At 35.8% G+C, this 22,460-nt stretch overlaps 1 pseudogene; it reads right to left on the reverse strand.

Moving 5' to 3' along the window:
- Positions 1-3,158: 3,158 nt before the first annotated feature.
- On the reverse strand, positions 3,159-4,106 carry LOC121443478 (annotated as a pseudogene).
- Between the last annotated feature and the right edge of the window lie 18,354 nt (positions 4,107-22,460).

Consider the following 22,460-nt stretch of genomic DNA (forward strand, 5'->3'; position numbering starts at 1 on the left):
AACTATGCCCAAATTTCCTAAATTATTGTTTTTAAATGTTTGTTTTCATTTAAAGGGGGAATGATATAAAGATGAATGCTTTGCATAGGTATAGATCTTGGTTTTTTTGATACAAATTTAAGGTCAATTTTGTTATATGTGTATTTCTGCTCTTGATTGTGTTTATGCAGCTCATTCAAAATGTAATGTATAATTAAGAAATACAGGTTAATAATCATCTGTAATAGTCAAGCTTGTAGTCATGTTAGTTAGCTTTTCTAGATGCACAGAGATATATTTCAGATGAATAGGTATTTTTCAAGTCTTCCAAAAACTAAAAGAATATGTTAGTTAAAGTTTCTTAATAACTTAGAATTTTTCTTGACAATAAGACACATCTGTTCCTGGCAACACCAATCTACTTCAAGAGGATGATGGGCATTGAAGAGGCTCCTTATGTAGTTTGATAGCCAAGAAACTGTCCTTGCCTGGACATCTTGATGTAATGTTGTATGAACTGGATGTGCAGGACACATGGAGAAATGACTGCTGAGCTTGCCTAAAATGAGACAGTCCTTCAGAGTTTCTGCTTCATGAAAGAGTCTGATAGGCATTCTGCAGGACACAGAATAAGTGACTGACAAATTGCCAATATAGGTAGAACTGTCTTTGAAATTTCCTGCTTCATGGGAATGTCTTCCAGATACTATGGGCCTGTGGGATGAATATGGATGCTCCAATGATAAAGAAGAACTCTAGGTGACTGTCCAGGCAGCAAAATGTCTCTCTCAATTCTAGAGTTTTGGAAGTTACTTACAATGCACTTCTTGTTTACTTAGGTAATATTATATTCTTCTGGAGTCATTGATAGAAAAGAATAGATAGCTGTGGTTTTCCTTAGTTATGACAAAAGATAAAGTAGATATAAATATTGTAATTATAAGTCTTGTTTGATAGTTGATTTGTTATATGAATTTAAAACCTTCCTTTTCATTTAGAGAAAAGGGGAGGTGATGTGGAATTCCCCTCTGGATACTGTGAATATGTTTTATTGCCATTGGTGAATAAAGAAGCTACTTGGGCCTATGATAGAGCAGAATATAGTCAGACTGAAAGAGATATAGCAAGAGAGTAGGCAGAGTCTGGGAGAAGCCTGTAGCCACTGCAGTAGACAGACGCTGGAAGCTCGACAGAACCTTATCAGTAGGCTACAACCACAGGGGATACACAGATTAATAAAAAATGGGTTAATTTAAGATATAAGAGCTAGCCAAAAAGAGGTGTGAGCTAATAGGCCAAGCATGTTGTAATAATACAATTTCTGTGTGATTATTTCAAGTCTTTGAAGCCAGGAACAAACAAACAGCCCCCATCTACAATTTAACGTATGTATTTTAAAATTTCATTGCTAGCAACTTTAAGATCCCTTTAACCATGACTATCATTACATTAAAACCTTCAATTTAGAACATGGAGAAATCCAGTTTCTACTCAGCATGAAAGTTTAATTCCTTCTCCCTAGTATATTCTTAAAATGTGCTATGCATACTATTGGAGGAGAAAATAATCATCAGTCATACTCAGCTGTGAACCCTGCAAGATACAATAATGACTGGTGTGAAAAGATAGGTTTGCTGGTATAATAGTGACATGAAAATCACATAAGTAACCAATTTGTCAACTTTTCGGACTACCTGTGCAAACCTTGTCCTCTGGACATGGGATCTGAGGTCCCAAAAGAATGGAGTGGACTATAGTTTAATGTTGCAGACAACCTTACTTCAGTTTCAGTATACTTAAATATATGAATGTAACAAAGAAAGCAGCAATTCAAGGAAATTTGCTTGAGTTCAGAAAAACATGTAAATAAATGCTAGTAGCACATACTAAATATTGACAAAGTAGCCTTTTCTCAGAACTTTCTTAAGACAAACTAAATTTAATACAATTACCTGTAAATACTATAAATTATGTCTGGGAAAGCAAGGCAGAAGGCAATATCCAGATTAGTGGCACACTAATCAGATTTGGTTCTGACTTCCACCAATAATAAACATATCTTATAAATTGAATGTAAATGTTTAACACAGTAGGCGCGTCCAAGATTAATCCAGGGAACAAAATACACCTGAGGTAAAAGGCCCTCTGCCTTTCTTCCTAGAGCCTTTCTCACAGTTTCCTAAGGCATTGTTCACCATACATCATTATTTTGACCATATTCCAATTTATTCTACCTTCTTGTTTTTTAAATTTTAGATTTTATATTCCTTTTGGGAGCCATAGAAATCCTAAGAGAAGTATAAAAAGACATATGATAAGTGCAATACTAGGTTGAAGAGCATTGTGAATGATGTTTTGTCATCAGAAACAAGGATCCATGTGTTCTAAGGTATCAGCAATCCCTTATGTTATTCTTTGTCCTAAGAACTGTTTAGAAAATTTCTATTTCTTATAAATAAAGTAATAGTGTGATGTGGGAGGGTCTTCTGTTTTGTGTTGATTTCATTGGTTAATAAAGAAAACTGCTTGTCCTGATAGGTCAGAACATAGGTGGGTGGAGTAGACAGAACAGAATGCTGGGAAGAAGGGAAGTGAGACAGACGCGATGGAGCCAGCTGCCAAGTCAGACATGCTGAATCTTTCCCAATAAGCCACCACCTCGTGGTGCTACACATATTATTAGATATGGGTTAAAGAAAGATATGAGAGTTAGTCAAGAAGAGGCTAGAGCTAATGGGCCAGGCAGTGTTTATTTATTTATTTATTTTTATTATTTAAGACCTTTATTAACAGGTGCTTGCAGTTTGTTGACTTTTTTTGAAAAAATCAAGTTGTAAACTTTTTATTACAAATTAAAAATGAAGTTCTTAAAAATCTTAACTTGACCAGATATGAAACAATATAAAAACCATTAAAGGTGTATTGAGAAAAACCAGACCTTTAAAAAAAAAACACATCTGTCATTACCAAAAAGAGACATCTTTAAGTAAAAATAATAAAAAAAACCCATGCTGCATAGATAATGCAGATAGTTCTAGCATATCTGGTCAATGGGCAAAAAGCAAGTACTTAAGGTCTTCAGCTCCAATCTTTGTTCATTTATTATTGCTGGAATTTCATATTCGTTTCTTCTTGTTGGATGACCAAACTGGATGATGGTAGAGATGGTAAGCCAGCATTTACTCAGCCCCGCCCTGCTCAGCCTCGGGAGAGGATGAATTCTCAGCTGGTGGATCGGTTGCTTTTGTCTCTTTGCCATCTTGTGGTTTAGGGTTCTCTGGGTGTCTGCGTTGGTAATTGAAGTTGTGGTGATACCAACGTTGAGGTGGCTGCTGACCTTGGGTCTCGTCTCCTTGATTTTCTTTGTCCTCTTCATTGCCGTCCTCTCTAGGCTGTCTTTGGCGAGGAGGGCCCCTGCGAAATCGTGGTCTGTAACCCCGATGCATATTGTGTCTCACTGGTCTACCTTGTTCTCCTGCACCTTGGTTGTCAGCACCCTCTATCACTTCTACTTGCACAGGAGGGTTGGAATACTGTGGTAGACGCCCGTAGGGTCTCCGCAAATAGTAAGGTGGGAACCTTCTCCTGCGATAGGGCCGGCGTTGTTGGGCTTGGCCTTCAGGAGCACTTTCTGATCCCTTGTTCTTTTCCCCACTCTCACTATTCTGGTAATTCTGCTGGTAATTACGTGGAGGACCCCTACGATGTAGGTAGTGTCTATAATGGTTACGGTCTGCTGCGTATTTACTGCCTTGAACTGGAACTCCACCAGGGCCTGTAACATTTGCTGCCTCCGCACCCTTATCTCCTTCAACAACATCAAACTCCACAGTCTCTCCATCTCCTACACTGCGAAGGTACTTCCTGGGGTTATTCTTCTTTACGGCAATCTGATGTACAAATACGTCTTCCTTGGTGTCATTCCTGTTGATGAAACCGTATCCGTTCCTTACATTGAACCATTTTACTGTTCCCAAAACCTTAGTTGCGATGACCTTCTTGTCCCCGGCGGGAGCCGCCCATGTGAGACCACCCTGGCCACCACTCCCGCCCCGCTGCCGGTGGAGCTGGGCTTGGTGTTGGCGGTGTTGAGGGTGCGGCTGCTGGGTCTCGGCCTCGCTGCTCATGGTTGCGGTGGTGGTGACTGGGGCCTGTGGCAAAGGCTGCAGCTCCTCCCTGGGTGTGATGGTGACTAGGCCGGGGGCAGCGGTGGGGCTCTCAGGGCTCTCTGGGGTCCGCTCTCTGCTCCCGCTACTGATCCAACTCCCAGGCAGTGTTTAAATGAATGCAGTTTCCGTGTAATTATTTCGGGGCATAAGCTAGCTAGGCAGCCAGGAGCCAGGCCGCAGGAATGCAGCCGGCAGCTCCTTTGACAATAGTGAGAGTATCTTGGGGAGTAGTTCCCCCTTCTATTTTTTAAGAGCTGTTTCTTAAGAATTGGATGTGACACACCCACACTCAGAGGGACTAGTTTGGACCTATGCTGTTTCCTTCCTTGTCCGGCTGTAGTTGGTATTAGCTCAGGCAAACTGTTTCAGTGGGCATTCCCATCATGGTCTTTACCTCTTTGCACATATTCTCACTCCTCCCACTCCTCATCTGGGCTCTTGGAGCTCAGTTCAGTGCTCCTATTCAGGTCTCTGCCTCTGTTTCCATCAGTTGCTGGATGAAAGTAGTTGTATGGCAATGGCACCAGGATTTATTGCTACTGCTAGTATTGACTTTTTTTGGAACCTATTCTTTTTGGATAGATACCTTGCTCAGCCTGGATATAATAGGGAGAGTCTTGGACCTTCCCCAAAACAATGTGACTTACCCTCTCTGAGAAGTGGATGAGGGTGGTGTAGGTGGAGGGAATGGGAAGAGGGGGGGTAGTGGAAACTGAAACTGGTATGTAAAATGAAAAAAAAAGATAGTTTTTTTTTCTTTTAAAAAAAACAGTAAAAAAAGAGAACGGGATATGTTCATTTTATAAATGTTTGACTTTGTGTATTATAAGGGATTCTATTAATGTGTTGAACTTACCACTAATAAAGAATTTCTTGAAATTCCTGCTAGTAAAAGCTAGCTGGACTATGATCAGTTTTTAACTGCATAGGAATACTCAAAACTGTATTCCAAAAACCAACCACTTTCTTACTGGTAATAAGTCTTGATCCACAAGATGAAATTTGTACACTGCCCCATTGTCAGGTCACAGATGTGTGGCTAGATATATCATAGCCCCTAAAGGAGAATGTGCTTCTATAACCCTGTTAAAAGAACATAGAATTAAACTAACTCTTGATGAGTTATTATTATACCTAGGTCAATGTATCTTTCATCTGAGAAGATTCTATTTACAGTAGGTAGTAAATATCATAGAGATCCAAAACTGGTCAAGGTAAAGAGAAGGAAAGACTATGGAGTGCTCAGCCCTAAATAAAACATATATGCCACACTTCTTCTTCTTCTTCTTCTCAGGGGGTATTATGGAAGGAAGAGCAGAAAAAGTATAAGAGCCACTAGTTGTGGGTAATATCAAGGAAGTCATGTCTTCTAGACACAATGGAACAGCTACACATAAAGAACTCACAGTGTTTATGGCATCATGCACAAAACTTATGCAAGGTCAGTCACAACAAATACTACATGGAGATTGGAGCTGGCCCCAAGATCCTATCCCAAGCAGTGAGCTATTTTGGAAATTGGTAAATGCTGAGGGTAAAGAAAACATGTAATTCCTTGCAAGTCAATCAAAACTCTAGTTGATGACCACATACACTATACTATTTGAGGAGTACAAATTGGTCTTTATACGTTAAGAAAAGAAGGATACAAAATTGTATAGGTAGGAAAAGGGTGTGAATCTGGGAAGAGTTGTGTTGAATATGATTAAACATATTTTTTAAATTTGTGAAATAATTAATTAAACAAATGTAAAGTACAAAACATGTCATTACCTGTGTTTCTTATCCCATAGCTTGTATCAGAATAAATCTGATAATTCTGAAATCTCCTGAACCCCTGATTTCCCAACCAAAACCTTTGGAGGAAAAAAAAACTGTTCCTTGGCATACCATTTTGCACAAGGTGTAATAAATCAAGTCCTAAGTTTTAGCTTTCTATAAGGTTAAGCCCAGCCTTAGGGGGCGTGTCCGCCTTGGGCGAATGTTTACCTATAAATCTACCTGGTAGTGCACGCAGCCGCCCCTTCTGTTTCCTGTTCTCCACGGCAACCATGGTACTGTAAGTCTAATTTCCCCATTAAAGCTGTGCATATATTTTACAATCTGTTTGCATTCATTTACGCCGTTACAGCTTTCTATATAAACTGACCAGTTGATCACCAAATACAAAAACTTGCTAGGAATCAAGTTTATGAGTTTGTTTACCAAGAACCTTTCAATAGCACTGACTACACAAAAATAAGTTAGAAAACTTAAATGTGCAGGGAAGTGGGAAACTATAATCCTAACATGCTATAATTACATGCATACTAAAATTTCTCACACATATGATATAAGCTATAAACTAGGTAAACATTTTTAAAAGCAAAGAAAACAATTACTCTCTGTATTATGAGCATTATAATAAATAAAAGTGATTGAATTCATAGCCTAATGTGACTAAACAGAAATTTTTACCTGTTCTGCTATGTAGAAATTAACTTGTGGTTTTGAAAGATTAAAATTGACTTAAATGGGGGCTGTGACTGCAGATGCTATATATAAGATGATATATTTGATTTGTGCTTCTGGCTTGAAATTAGTGAAATGACCAATAGATTCATTCATGTTGTCACAAATCATAGAATGTCCTTCACTTTTAAAGGCTGAATAAGTTGAAACCTCTAAGTACCTTCAATTTGCATTTCCTTGTGACTAAGGACATCAGAACGTTTTAAAATATTTCTCAGCAATTTGGATTTCAACTTCTCCGAACTCTGCTTAGTTCTATTCCCTATTTTCAGTCATGTTTTCTGTTTTCTTGTTTGTTTTGTTTTGATTTTGGATTTTTGTTTTGTTTTGTTGGTCTTTTGTTGTTGTTTGCATATGAGATACTAACTCTCTCCTAGATGAAGGCAGTAAAAACTATCTTTCCCATTTTTATGATATCTTGTTTACTAGCTCCATTCCACTTTGTGGTGTTCCTTTTCTCCTCAACTTGTGCATTTTATATTTTTCCTTTCTCAGCTTGCTCCTTTTCCTTATAGATCTATCTATAGAAGTATGACCACTAATAAACACAGAATACACTCCACACTAGATTGTTTTGAAATTCCCTCTGCAAATGAAGTTAATCCAAAACTCTTCATTTAATCTCAGGCAGATTTTTCAGACATGGGCAAACAGTCTTCACCAAAATATTACAAGAAAAGTCTCTAGGTCACATGCAAATATTCCACTCTACTAAAACCTCTTGAGTAAGATCTCCACAGTTCAAGTATCCTCAGAACCACTGTCTTCCATGACCCTACTGGTATGACCCATTAAGCCCCAGTTAAATCATTAAAAGTCCCAAAACCCATATTCCTCCTAAACAAAAGCAGAGTCAGGCATATCACAGCAATATCCCAGTTCCCAGTATCATCTTCTGCCTTATTTAGTACTTACATTGCTTTAAAGAGATACCGTAAATATGGTAACTCTTATTAAGGAAAACATATCATTGGACATGGCCTACAGCTTCAGAGTTAGTCCATTATCATCATGACAATAAGCATGATAGCATGCAGGCAGATATGGTACTGGAAAATGAGTTGGAATTTCTATATCTGGATCTATGGGCAGCAGGAAGAAAACTGGCTTGAGTTTCTGAGACCTAAAGCTGGCCCCTACTAACTTACTTTCTCCAACAAAACCCCTCCTCCTAATAGTGCCTGTTGCTATTGGCAAAGTATTAGAACACATCAGTCTATGGGGCCATTCCTATTCAAACCATCATATCTGTATTTACTGAACAGTACAAAAATAATTTTAAGAAGGAATATGATTCTTTACAGAAATTGTTGTTTTATGATGTGACTTGGGTTTCTATTGTTGTGAAGAGACACCATGATCATGGCAATCTTTATCAAGGAAAATATTTAGCTGTGGATATTCACTTACATTTCTGAGATTCAGTCCATTAGTGGTACATGGCAGCATGAAGATAGACATGGTTAACACAAGACAGTACCCAAGAGTCCTACATCTTACAGGCACTAGGAAGTGGTCTAAGACACTGAGTCATATCTTGAGCATACATGAGACCTCAAAGCTCTCTCCCACAGTGGCACATTTCCTCCATCAAGACCAGACCTATTCCAACAGGGCCATACCTCCCAATAGCACCACTCCCTGAGGAGGTCATTTTCTTTCAAATAACCATATTCTACTCCTTGTCTCCCAATGGTTTAGCCATATCATAATGCAAAAACAGCATTCAGTCCAACTTCAAAGGTCCCCATGCTCTATCACAATTTCAACAATGTATAGAAGTCCACACTTCAATGTCTCTTCTGAGGGTCATGCAATTTCTTAATTTCATTCACCTGTAAAATCAACAGAGCACATACTCCCAACATATGATTGCACAAGATATACATTACCATTCCAAAACTTAGAGAAGGAAGCATAGTGAGGTGGTGTGAGAGCTCCTGTCTATGTGTTGCTTTTATTGAATAAAGAAACTGCTTTGAGACTATAATAGAGCAGAGCAGAATAGAGAGCTAGGTGGGAAAAACTAAACTGAATGCTGGGAGAAAGAAGGCGGAGTTAGGAGAAGTCATGTAGTCCCACCAGAAATAGACACTGGACAGAACTTTACCCAGTAAGACACAGTCATGTGGAGATACGCAGATTAATAGAAATTGGTTAAATTAAGATGCAAGAGTTAGCCAATAAGAAGCTAGAAATAATGGGCCAAGCAGTGACTTAATTAATACTGTTTCTGTGCTATTATTTTGGGGCTGAGTAGCCAGAAACAAATAAGCAGTCTCCTACTACAGTGAGTAAATACTGGAATGAAGCAAAACCAAGAACCAGCCAGTCAAACTCCAAACTCTGCATCTCCTTGTCTCATGCAAAAAAATACTCCTCAGATCTCCAACACCTTTCAGCTTTGTTGACTAAAACATATTTCTTTCTCTTGAGCTGTTTCCACTCTGGTTAGCAACTTTCCTTGACAGGTATCTCACAACTCTGGCTTCACGTTCACAGTTTCATGCAATGGTCTTTCTAGGTCTTCGTGAAGGAACACCCCTGCCACATGCCTGGACTCTGTAGCTTTCCTTAGTAGCTCCTTGTCTCTAAAGCCAGAACCATGTAGCCAAAATTGCCAAGTTCTGGTACTTGCTGGGGCTGGAACATGACGGTCCCCTTGTTCAAAAACATTTTTACCAGCCTTGTGTTTTATGATTATTTCCTTCACTGCCTAATCTTGGTTGTGCTGGAACTTGCTCTATAAACCAGTCTGGCTACAAATTCAGAGATTTGCCTTTCTCTGCCTCTGTAGTGCTAGGGCTAAATGTGTGTAACATAACAGTGCTCCAAAATTTTCCTTAATTCTTTTTCAAAAGTTGGAAAATTTCTTGCCCTGAAGTCACCACACCCTTTATTCCATTTTATAACCTGTTTTTCTTCTTAGCTCCATTTCACTACCTAGTAGTCATTTTCTCCTCAAAGTATACATTTTGTAATTTATCCTTTTCAGCTTACCCCTTTCAATATAAATCTTAATTAGAGTTAACACTAATAACCATCTGACAGAGTCTGCACTGGGCTGTTTTGAGATTTCCTCTGCCAAGGGAATTAATCCAAAACTCTTCACTTTATCATCAGGTATATTTCTTAGACAATGGCAAAAGGCAGTTACATTCTTCACCAAAAGTGCTATCTCTAGGCCCCATATTAATATTATTCTCCTCTGAAACATCTTGATCCAGGCCCCAAAAGTTTAGATAACTTTTAGCACCACTACCTTCCATGCTTCTACTAGTATTGCCCATTAAGCAGTGCTTAAAGCATTCTACTGCTTTCCTAACCCAAATTTCCAAATCCATAATACTCCAAACAAAAACATTGTCCATCTTATCTCAGTAATACCCCAGTCCCAGGTAACAACTTTTGTCATTGTTAAAATTTCTATTGCTATAAAGAGACACCATGACTACAACAACTCTTATTTAAGAAACCATTCAATTGGGTAGTTTGCCTAAAGTCCAGAGGTTCAGTCCGTTATCACCATAGTGGGATATAGCAGCATGCAGGAAGACAGGGTGCTGGAGAAGGAGCTAAGAATCCTACAGTTTATAGGCAACAGGAAGTGACCCAAGACACTGAGCAGTATTTTCAGCATATAAGAGACCTCAAATCTCACCTCAACAGTAATAAAATTCTTCTAACAAGACCACACCCATCTATTCCACAAGGCCACACCTTCTAATAGTTTCACTCCCTTTTGGGCTATTTTCTTTAAATCACCACGTTTTTTGAAGAAATTTTGCTGACAACAGATAATTCTTAAAACACTCTCAAAGGCAAACACTACTGCTAACACACTAACACACTGTATTAATATGTTGTTCGCAATACTTAATTTCATTTGTGAGCCTAAAGTCTTCTGCAATGAGATCTGGTATACTCTTGAGGGAGAGACCTGGTCAGTCATCCTCATCAACCATGAAACCCAATATGAACCAATTTCAACAGAACTGCTATATGCAGGCTGCCCATGCATGCTAAGCATCCCTGGGTTGGAGCAATACAGGAAAACAGGCTGTTTTCATTTTTTTCATTCCCAATATTTATGTTGAATATTTGCAGTATAATGTGTTGACAGAGGCTTCTGTCTCACCTGGTCCTGCAGCCATTCAGTCCCAAGGAAAGACACAGAGGCCTACATTAACTATAAACTGGTTGGCCAATTAGCTCAGGCTTTCTTATTAACTAAGTCTTAAAACTTGCATTAACTTATAATTCTTTTCTCTGTTAGCCACGTGGTTTGGTACCTTTTATCAGAGAGGCATTCTCATCTTGCTTCCTCTGTGTCTGGGTGATGACTTCAGACTGACCTCTCCTCTTCCCAGAATTCTTTTGTTCTGGTTGCCCAGCCTATACTTCCTTCCAGTTACTGGCCAATCAACATTTAATTAAACCAATACTAGTGACAAATCTTTACAGGGTATAAGACCATTGTCCCACAGCAATGCTGTTTCTGACCTGTTGATTGTTTTCAGCAAATGGTTACCAAAATAAATACATGTACAAATACATTATTCTGAGTTGGGGTGAGGAAGAGTGTATCAATTAAGCTATGCAGTTTCTTAAATTGTAAGAGCAGATTGAATGTGAAACCCAATATACTGTAAAACTTATTGTTACATTGTTTCTTAAATTCAGGTTAAACTTAAAAAGGCTAAATGCCAGGATACTAGGTTAAGTCCTTTCTTTGATGAACACTACTAGTTGATAAGACAAGATAAAGAGAAGAAATTCTACATAATACCAACAGTAGATATTAGTGGTTAATAGGAGCTGAGAATGTGAGAAGCAGTACTAAGACAATTACTATATATTCTGTGTATTTAAAATCTGATTTAATTTCACTTAAAATATCACTTGACTAGAATTTCATTTATATCTGTTTATTTCATTGCTTTACTTATTTCTGAGGTTTTGTACCTTTTCTACTCCCTTTTGGAAATATATTTCATATTTTATAGTTGAGGTTTCATGGGGCCAAAGGTGAAGCCAAGGCAATTTTAACTTTTTAAGTTGAAAATATTTTTTATACAATATGTTCTCATAATGTTTTCCCTTCCCTTTTCTATTCCCAGATCCTCTCCCACTTCCCTACTTCCCAAATCCATGGCATCCTACTCTATCTTTCAAGGAAACAAGTAGCCAAAGTAAAAATAAATGATAAAACAAAAGGACAAATCTAACAAACAAACAAACAAATAAAGAGCTCAAGAAACAGAAATATGTGCATCATACACACACATGAGCAAAAAAATGGAAACCATAATATACATGCAAAAGACCAGTGCACTGGCTGGTCTTGTGTCAACTTGACATACAAACTAGAGTTTCCTGAAAGAAGGGAACCTAAATTAAGAAAATATATCCATAATGTCTGGTTGTTGAGCATTTTTTTAATTAGTGATTGATGTGGGCAGGCCAAGCCCATTACACATGGTTCCATCCCTGGGTTGGAGCAATACAGGAAAACAGGCTGAGCAATCCAGCAGTAGCAAGACAGTAAGCAGCACTCCTCCATGGGCGATGCATCAGATCCTGCTTCCAGACTTCTGCCCTGTTTGAGTTCCTGTCCTGAATTTCTTCAATGATGAACAACAATATGGAAGTACAAGTCAAATAAACCCTTTCCTCCCCAACTTGTTCTTTGATCATGGTGTTCTATTGCATCAATAGAAACCTGACCTACGACAAAGAAAAAAAAAATGTCATAACAAAGCAATATGAAAAAAGGCTACAAATACCATTGAGTTCATGTTTTTGCTGGCCATCTACTACTAGAAATAGAGACTGCCCTTAAGTGTGGTTTGTATAGGCAGTGAGACTGCTTTGCAGAAACCGATTTTCCTTTGAAAGTGGTTGTCAATTGGAGATAGTTTCTTGTTTTAGGATGAGGGCTCATGTCTATATTTACCCATCTCAGCATTAGGATCACTTCTTGTTTGGACCTGTGCAGACACTATGCATACTACCACAGTCTCTGTGACTACATACGTGAGTCATTGCTATTGTATATGGAAGATACTGTTTCCTTGTTATCATCTGCCCCTGGTGACTACAAATATTTGTATTTTCTCTTCCTCATAGTTCCCTGAACCATGAGGGGAGGGATTTGATGAAGACATCCCATTTAAAACTGAGTGTTCAATGGTTTCTCACTCTCTATTCATTATCCAGGTGTGGGTCTCCATATTAGTTCCTGTCTACTCCAGAAAGAAGCTTCACTTACGACGTTAGAGTGAGACATTGATCTATGAGTATAGCAGAATGTCATTAAGAGCTTGTTTATTGCTATGTCTTTCAGTAGAACAATAGTATTTGGTTTTCACATAGGAAAACCTGAGGCCTATTTAGTGTCAGGTTCTTGGCCACCTGAAAAATATCAGGCATGGTTCCATCTCATGGAGTGGATCTTAAATGCAAGCACATGGTGTTTGGTAATTTCCACGTTTGTGCCATTATAGCAACAATGAATCATGCAGGCAGGTCATTATTGTAGATCAGAAGGTTTGTAGATGGGTTGTTTTCCTTTTTCCTCTGGTAGCATACAAAATACCTTCCAATACCATGAAAAATAGTCAGTAGGTGTGAAAGCTCTTGGTATATACCAGCTTAACTTCATGTTCAATGAGTTACTTAACTGTTGTCTTCAGAAATAGAGACTTCCCATCAGTTTGTGAATAGCAAGCAATAGCCTTGGCAATATCCTGTGTTTTTTGGAGGTAACCATGAGTCCCCTTTGGGTAATCACTCAGGTATGTGTGACCCATTCCTGGTACTGGAAATTTCACTTAGTGGCAACATATATCTAGTTGGGGCATTTTCTCCTGTTATTTGGTGCCTCCATTTATATGTTTTCATATATGTATATATTTGGGGTTTTTTTTGAGATAGGATTTCTTGGTGTAGCTTTGACGCTTGTCCTGGAACTAGCTTTTGTAGACCAGTTGACCTCAAACTCACAGAGATCTGGCTGTCTGTGGCTCTTGAGCGCTGGTATTAAAGGCATGTGTCACCACTGCCTGGCTTCGTATATGTATATATTTTAAAAAGCTTCTACCATAGTAGGTTTCCATATTCTTAATGACAACTATCTTGACAAATGAAGAACCAACTAGTGAAGAACAAAAGGTAAGGGATAAAGTACTGACTGGCTGCGTAAAATCAGTGACTTAAAGGAGCATATCTATGCTTCAGAAGGAATCAATCAAATTCTATTGGAATAAAACTGCCATACCATTCTTGAAGTTGGTTCAGCTGAATATTGGTGTTGCTATCTGTTTCTCTCCTAGTAGAGTTAAATATTTAAAACATTTTCAACAGGCAGTCCTTTTATAACAAAACAGAAATGTAAGTAAATAAACTCTGATTTCTTTTCATTGCTAATTCATTAAAATATAACTGGGAAATGGAAAGCTTTAAAGGTTAGTGAAAAGTTTGTTAATAATTTAAGTAAGTACTTATTAAACTCTAAAATATAATGAAAACTACCATTCTAATAAGATTTCTCAGTGATCCTAGCTACTAATATTGTGGCAAGAAAATTAATTCCGTAATCTACACATTTCAAACAGTATCTGAATTTGTAGCTGGGTGCTTTGTTCCTGGCACTTTAAATGCCATAAATTGAATATACCTTTACCAAATGTTCCTGTCAAAAATATGTATTTTACTATAGGCCTAGAGTCAAAAAATCTAAGTGGACATGAGATGAAATCTCTGTATTAGTAAGGAAAAGAAAATTTTCCCAATTTAAACTGGTTTTCTGCTTATTCAGTCCCAGTCCAGCTGGCCTTGCTGAGCTCCCAATAGACCAGCCCCACTGTCTCAGTGGGTGGGTGCATCCCTCGCGGTCCTGACTTCCTTGCTCATGTTCTCCCTCCTTATGTTCCTCATTTGGACCTTGGGAGCTCAGTCCAGTGCCCCAGTGTGGGTCTCTGTCTCTATCTCCATCCATCGCCAGATGAAGGTTCTATGGTGATATGCAAGATATTCATCAGTGTGGCTATAGGATAGGGTCATTTCAGGTTCCCTCTCCTCAGTTGCCAAGGAACTAGCTGGGGACATCTCCCTGGACACCTGTGAGCCCCTCTAGAGTCAAGTCTCTTGCCAACCCTAAGATGGCTCCTTTAATTAGGATATATACATCCCTGCTTCCATATCCACCCTTCCTTTATCCCAACCATCCCATTCCCCCAAGCAGGGAATCTGGACTGCTCTTCAGACTGGAGAGGGAGGGGAAATGGAGTGGGGGGAGGGTGAAAGGAAGGAGAAAGAGAAAGAGGAGTAGGAGGAGGGGAGGGAAATGGGAGGCAGGGAGGAGGCAGAATTTTTTTCAATAAAAGCAATCAGCTAAAAAAATAAAATAACCTGACTTTCTGAAGTATCTCAGTGAACAATAGAAAGATGACTGACATAAAAAGGTGTTTTAATTGTGACTTATACTTTACACTTCCATAGCTATGCAAAACCCGAGAGACAGTTTTTCCTGTGCACCAGGTTGTTGCCAAGTTCTGGATATTACAAATAATGCTGCCATGAATATAGTTGAGAAAATATCTGTGTGATATGAATGTGCATCTTTTGATTATTTGCCCAAGAGCAGTATTGCAGGGTCTTGAGGTAGATTGAGTCCCAATTTTCTGAGAAGCCACTATACTAATTTCTAAAGTAGCTGTAAAAATTTGCACTCCCTCCAGCAATGGAAGAGTGTTCCCTTTATTCTACAACCTCTGCAGCATAGGCTGTCATCTGTGTTTTTGACGTTAGCCATTATGAGAAGTGTAAGATTGTATTCTTGAGCTGTATTGATTTGCATTTCCCTAATGATTAAGGATGTTCAACAATTCTCTAAGTGTATTTCAGTCATTTGAGATTCTTCTGTTGAGAATTCTCTGTTTTGATCTGTATGCCAACTTTGTTTGGATTATTTGGTGTTTTGATATCTATTTTCTTCAGGTCTTTATATACTTTGAAGATAAGCTTCCTATCAGAAGTGAGGTTTGTGAAGATCTTTTGAGTGCATTTCAAGCCATCCATTATTTAAAATAGACCATAATTTGATCAACTGTCCACAGACAAAATGAGGAGAAAGTTCAGATATTGTTTCCTATTTCCATGTATGCAAACCCTCCAACATTGTGGACAAGTCCCAAGAAATGTTAATTAAATTATCAGAAATGCTAATTTTAATTGTTATTTACAATTAGCAACCTAGTCTTTATATATTATTTTAACCTAAATTGCATACTGTGCATCATACTATGTCTCAGCTTTTGAAAATCTATGATTTGGAGCAATTACACAATAAAATGTATTTTCTATTTCAACATTATACATCCTTTGATTTTTGTTTCCCAATATTCTCTGTTCTCACACTCATCTTTTTCCTGGCAACCACTGATTTTTATGCTATCTTCATCAATTTTCCCTTTTGAGAATGTCATATTGTTTGAAACATATGTACAATTCATAACACCTTAAGATTGGCTTCTTTAACTCAGTAGTATGAATTAAGTTTTCTGTTTGTCTGTACATAGCAAAATACCTCCTTTCTTTTTGTATAGTAGTCTTTGTCTGGATGTTCCTGCTTGATGAATCGCTTTGATTCCTTTTCTTCAGCTAAGCTAGTCAAGAACTTCAGGACTCTTCAGTTTTCTGTCGTTAATTGACAGAAACAACATAACATATTTTTACTTTCAGAGTCAGTTTTTACGATAATACATTGTCTCCATCCCTTCTGCCTCATAGTGCTCTCTATTAAATCCTTGTCTTCTCAGTGGATATATTAAAAGTCTCCCAACAGGCTATGATTTTATGTAACCCATTTGTTATCTGCAATGGAATCTTTTTTAAACAGTTTTCTTAATCAAATAAAAAACTTATTTAAAACCAAACAATATCTCCTCTATACTCCTCATATCCAAATCCAAACTCACACACACAAAAAATTTCAAGGCACCCCGTGATTAGAACTCAACATATTAAATTATCACTGCTATTATTTATTGTACATGACATTTCCACTTTCAGTGTGGTAAAATCAAATTCTATGCCATATTGTGGCATCTATCTAATTATTGGTTTTACATTATTTAAGATTTCCTTTTTGTTGAAATATTAATTGTTTTTAAAGTTTCTGAAACCTCATTTATTCTTTTGTATTTAATTTTCTAATTGGAACTTAAAGAACTTTAATTATTTCTCTTAATTGTTGAGATTATATTATAATTATATCATTTCTCCCTTCAGTTTTCTCCCTCCAAACCTATCCATAAATACCCTTCCTTGTTCTCTTTCAGATTCATGGCCTCAAATATAATATATAACTAAATACATAGATGCAACCACCTCAGCCTATATAATGTTACTTGTTTGCATATGTTTTCAGGACTGACGATTGATGCTGAATGGTCAATTGGTGTGTTCTTTCCTGGGGAAGAGGAGCACCATGCCTGGTACTAGAAATCTTGTTGATTTCTTAGACAAAGTGAAATCATGACTCAGAGGAGAACAAACAACCACCATAGCTAGCATAATCAATAAATACACTGTAAAAATTTGTTTTTCTACCCACAGATAAACGTATTTCTCATGCCTCATCAAGAAAACGACTCTCTTCAATAGACAGAGACCATTATAAATCAAAACCACAATATAAATTACATTAAATTACAAAACCCATAACAGATCAAAATGCAGAACTCTAGAACACAGTCCCAACTGATAAATCTACAATATAACTCCCATACCTAGGATGTCCATATCATTGCAGAAAAGGAGATGGAAAGATCATTAGAGCCAGAAGATTAAGGAATTTTCTGTTAGAGTACATCTTTTAGGGATATTAGAAACTACTTCCATCAAGTCTCAGCAACATAACTGTCTAAATATAAGCTGAACAAGGAACAATAGGCAAGTTAACATGGACAGGGAAAATCAATGAATTAGTATAATGTTTTATGCTCTATTTATTTATATATTTTTTGAATGTTTTTATTTTATGTGTACTTTGTTATCTCTACTTGAGGGAACTTTTGTTCATTTTATCTGTAAACCCTTATGCAATGCCTAGTATATTGGAAATATTCAGATTATACCTAAATTGAATTTAAAGTGATAATTTTTGTCTTATTAAAAATCTATAAATAAATAAACAAAATGAAACATAAGAAAATTACATTGAGAAATATTTTATAGCATTTACGGTTTCATAGTAGAAGTAAGGGGTAGAGTTTATTTAAATCTATGGTTTGGTCAATAAATATATAAAATATTATTTTAACCATCATGAAAAAGTATGACACTGTAAGAAATAGCAAAATAGAAATATCAAAAATAGAAAATTGCAATTTTTCATGTAACATTACACAAAATGAAAGTTTGGGGAAACTGAATAAAAAAGAAACTTTTCCCAAGTTTCTGGTATTTTTAAAAGTCTATATTTCCTTATGCATGGACTATGATACAATGAAAACATATTGACTTAAAAGGGAGTGGGAGCATAGGTTTGAAATAAGAAGATTCTGAAAAATTACAAAATGCATATTAATGAAACAGAAAAATAGAAACATAAGTGTGTAAATAAATGAGTGTAGTTATTGAAATGAAATATTTTTATCATGCTTAATGGTATTTGCTGGTTATTTAATGTTAACTGAGAATTAATGGAATTAAAATATTTATTTTTTATGATGCCATCTATTTTCTTAGAAATTATATTGATAATTTATTTGACAATGCGTAGTTCCTCAGAATTTTTTTCTAGGAGAGCAAAAAAATCACTGACTTTCTAGGTGTAATGGTAATATTCCTAGCACTGCCTTACTCAACACACATGGCAACCATAACCATTCCATTTTAGTATTAAAGGGATTAACAAATACATAACCTAGCATCACCATGGCAATTCTGTTGCCACCTATCTTTCTTAGTGTAATAATTTGCCCTAATGACAAGCTAGCACAGTTAGCACAAGATGAATGAGAGACCTATTTGTCAATTGTTTGAAAACATGATTACTGAGACTGTGAGTTTGCTCCAAATTATGGAACCTGTGTTCTTCTTCATTTTATGATGGTATCAGACCTCACTGTCCATCAATATAAGCTAACATGGGTAGGCATTGTGTGATATTGGAAAAGAGTTCTGGACTGTAAGCCAAAGGTACTCAGCTCTCATTTGTGCATAAGGTGAATGAGATTTTGGGGTGAAAGTGGGTAGGAGCAGACCTGAGAGTTCTCATAAAATGAAAAAAAAAAAGAAGAAAAAGATATAGGTTAAACCAAATTTACCTTAATGATTCCTCATATTTATAAACAATTAAATTTTAACAAACCCTATCACTCAAAGTATAGCCTTAAATTTCTTCACATCCTATTTTTTCTAGATCATAAGATTGATAATTTGACTAAAATATCATATGGAAATAGATTCTGAGGCGACATGTGACAGCATAGAAAGAAATGATAAGTTGGAATTTTCTAATGCCTGGGAACACTAGAAGGGCCACCTACCAAAATTTCCTAAAGAGCCTCTTCCATTTTATATAGAATGTTTGTCATTGCAAATTCATATACTATAAGACAAATGTAAACTAAAGGCTATTTCCTCATCGTTTTCTCATATCAAGCAACTTGGAAATTTTAGATTACAATATCTTTAATGTTCTTAGAGATATTTACATTTATTTTTACCTTTGAAGCTAGTACTTAATTTTGCAAAAAAAAAATGTTAACTAGTAAACTGTGAAAGGAAATGACACTCAAATTTTGTTAGGTCTTTTATGGATTTAATACTAAATTTGGAGTTAGATTCTAGAACTGGAACTTAGCTCACAGATTGAACTAAATGACACTGGTATGTTGTTACTTACCATTTCCTAAAATCTATAGTACTGGGAAGTGTCAAAAATTTCAAAATCATTAATTTATCATCTTTTATTATTTCTCATTTGTAATAATCTGGGAAAAGTTGGGCGATTAAAATATATAAAAATATAATCTTTGATATTTCATAATTTCATAAATACATTTATGAAGGAAAGTATATGAACTTAACACCAATTCTACAAGATGATATTTTCAATATTTTCTCCCTTGGGAGACATGCTTTTTGTTTGAAAAATTTCAGTCATACATTTCTATGTGTAGAGGTATTTCTTCTACTGAACACAAATGAACAATATTTGTAAGAGGTTGAAGAGATGGCTCAAGGGATAAGAGTCATCATCACTCTTGCAAAGGACTAGAATTTTGTTTCCAGCTCCCCCACATTCAACAGACAATAACCTCTTGTAACGTCATCTGCAACAGATCTGATACCTTATTCATACCTCTGAGGATACTTGTACACACTGATATACAAAGACAATTGTATATGTGCATTTATGAAAAGACAAGTATGTATGCACATAAAGTGATCCATTTGAAATTAAGTTGAAATTTCAAAAAAAAATGAAGATTCATTTTATTGCACTTTATATAAAATTTCAGAAAATTAAAGAATCAGAATGAATAAAACAGAATCAAGTAAAACTTCATAACAAAATTAAAAGCTTACAACAAATTCATATAATTGTAAATATATGAATCTATATCATTTAAATAACAATAATGCTTTTGATAAATATATGTATGGGGGAAAGTAGCTACAAAAACTAGGAATTTTAAAACTCCTAACTCAGGAGGGACTTATTAAAATTAAGCATTGATATGAGGAGAAAATATAAGGCATATGGTATTAAAATCAAAAGCTATGGGTTGTATATCAGAAAACCTACTTCCAACATTTTACATTTTCATTGGTTTGTTGTGTGCTACAGAGCAAACCATTTCTTGTTTTATAGATTAAGGTATTTTCTAATCAATGAAAAAGCAATCCTGAAAACAATCTAAAGTCATTTTTAATGCAGAGATTCTACTAAATCAATAGCAAGTATAAAGAGTTTCAAGAAGAGATTAGATAAATTAATAGATTTATTGTAAACAATCTTCTGAAACTTCGTGGTTGTTTGGATCACATCCTTAATTTTTGAAATGCAGCTTCAAAAAAGATTTATGAGTTTATTTGTAATAAAGAAGATTTCTGGTGACACAGAGAAAATATAGACAAAAAAAGTCAATGTAATAAAACACCATGAACAGACTTAAGTTCTCCCAATATTTATTTCTCAAATTTAAGATCATTTAATTGATGTGGATAAATATTGTGTAACTTATTTTTATTTGTATAAAAGTCAATGTCAATTTTTTGTTAGAAAAATAAACTCTCTAAATCTTAAATTTTGATATAAATTATTTCTATATATTAAACTCTTTATGCCAAAATTAAACAGATGATTTAAATGTACTTTTCTAGCTATATATTAATGTTACTGCAAATATCTTTAACTAATATCATCAACATTTATTTTATTTATAAATATTAGTGTTCAGTAAATTGTATGTTTTAGAAAGAAAAGTATTTTCATGACTATATCTACACAATTAAAAAGAAGGTTATGACTGTTATCTGTTTTTTAGATCTAAACAAATTTTGGTAAGTTGCCTTCAAAATCAATCATTAAAACAACTCTCATCTTTGCAAAGTCTCTTTATACCTATAAAAAATCATACAGGCCGGGCGGTGGTGGCACACGCCTTTAATCCCAGCACTCGGGAGGCAGAGGCAGGTGGATCTCTGTGAGTTCGAGACCAGCCTGGTCTATAAGAGCTAGTTCCAGGACAGGCTCCAAAACCACAGAGAAATCCTGTCTTGAAAACCCCAAAAAAAAAAATCATACAATTATTTTAGCATTAATGCAAATTCATTTATTATTTAACTATATTTACATACCATAGAATCTTCTTTATAGTTTTATTAGCATTATAGCTGACAAAAGCTGACAAAAGTCAATATAGTAGGTCTCAACTTATTCTCCTGTCACTCTTAGAAAGTTTTGTAATTGTTGAATCATACTTTGCTCCTAATTTTTCAAAGATCTATTGCTATTACAAGGAAGAAAACTTAAATATAAAAAACACAATTATGGATTCTAATTTTTAATCTGCATATGTTGCCTCCATACAAGGCACTATGTGTTTAAAATCTCCCATTCAACTGAAGGTGTAAATCATGAACAATGGTTCACATCATCATATTCAAATTCATATCTCATATTTAAAATCACAGTGTCAAAATATGCTAGACTGATATTTATCTCTTTGTAAATTTTCTCTACCTCTAAAAATTGATTTAATAATGACTTGTGAAACTTCTTTAATGACCTGGTTCATACAAGTACCAAATATCATTGGAGTTAGAAAAGTATATTAATTTTACCTGAATTATATAGAGTTCAGATCATTTATTATTTCATTAAAACTGAATTTGTAAACAACTGAAATGAGCTATGTTCTTTTCTTTGGATTCTGCAAACTGTGCCATGCTGGAAGTAACCACCCTACCATTTAAGTGAGACAAAGACATTACAGGAAGGAAGTGAAGCATATCAACTGCCTTATCTTAGCTCTTGCCACATTATTTAGTTTAATTAATTGTTTTTAAAATCCTGATTTAACTGTATCATAAAATTCTTAAAGCCAGCCTTTTTAGTACTGTCATATTATTGGCCCACTGCAGATATTCTATTTCTTACTCTATATATTTTTGAAGATCTAAACAAAAAAGTATAAATGTCCATATAGAACAACTCTTTTAATCTAGACATCATTTACAGAATGTATTGATTAGTCTTTAGAAACACTAATGGAAAGTATA

This window comes from Microtus oregoni, unplaced genomic scaffold (genome assembly GCF_018167655.1).
Source record: "Microtus oregoni isolate MIOR12 unplaced genomic scaffold, Mior012 000107F_ref0000227, whole genome shotgun sequence".
In the NCBI taxonomy this organism is placed as follows: domain Eukaryota; kingdom Metazoa; phylum Chordata; class Mammalia; order Rodentia; family Cricetidae; genus Microtus; species Microtus oregoni.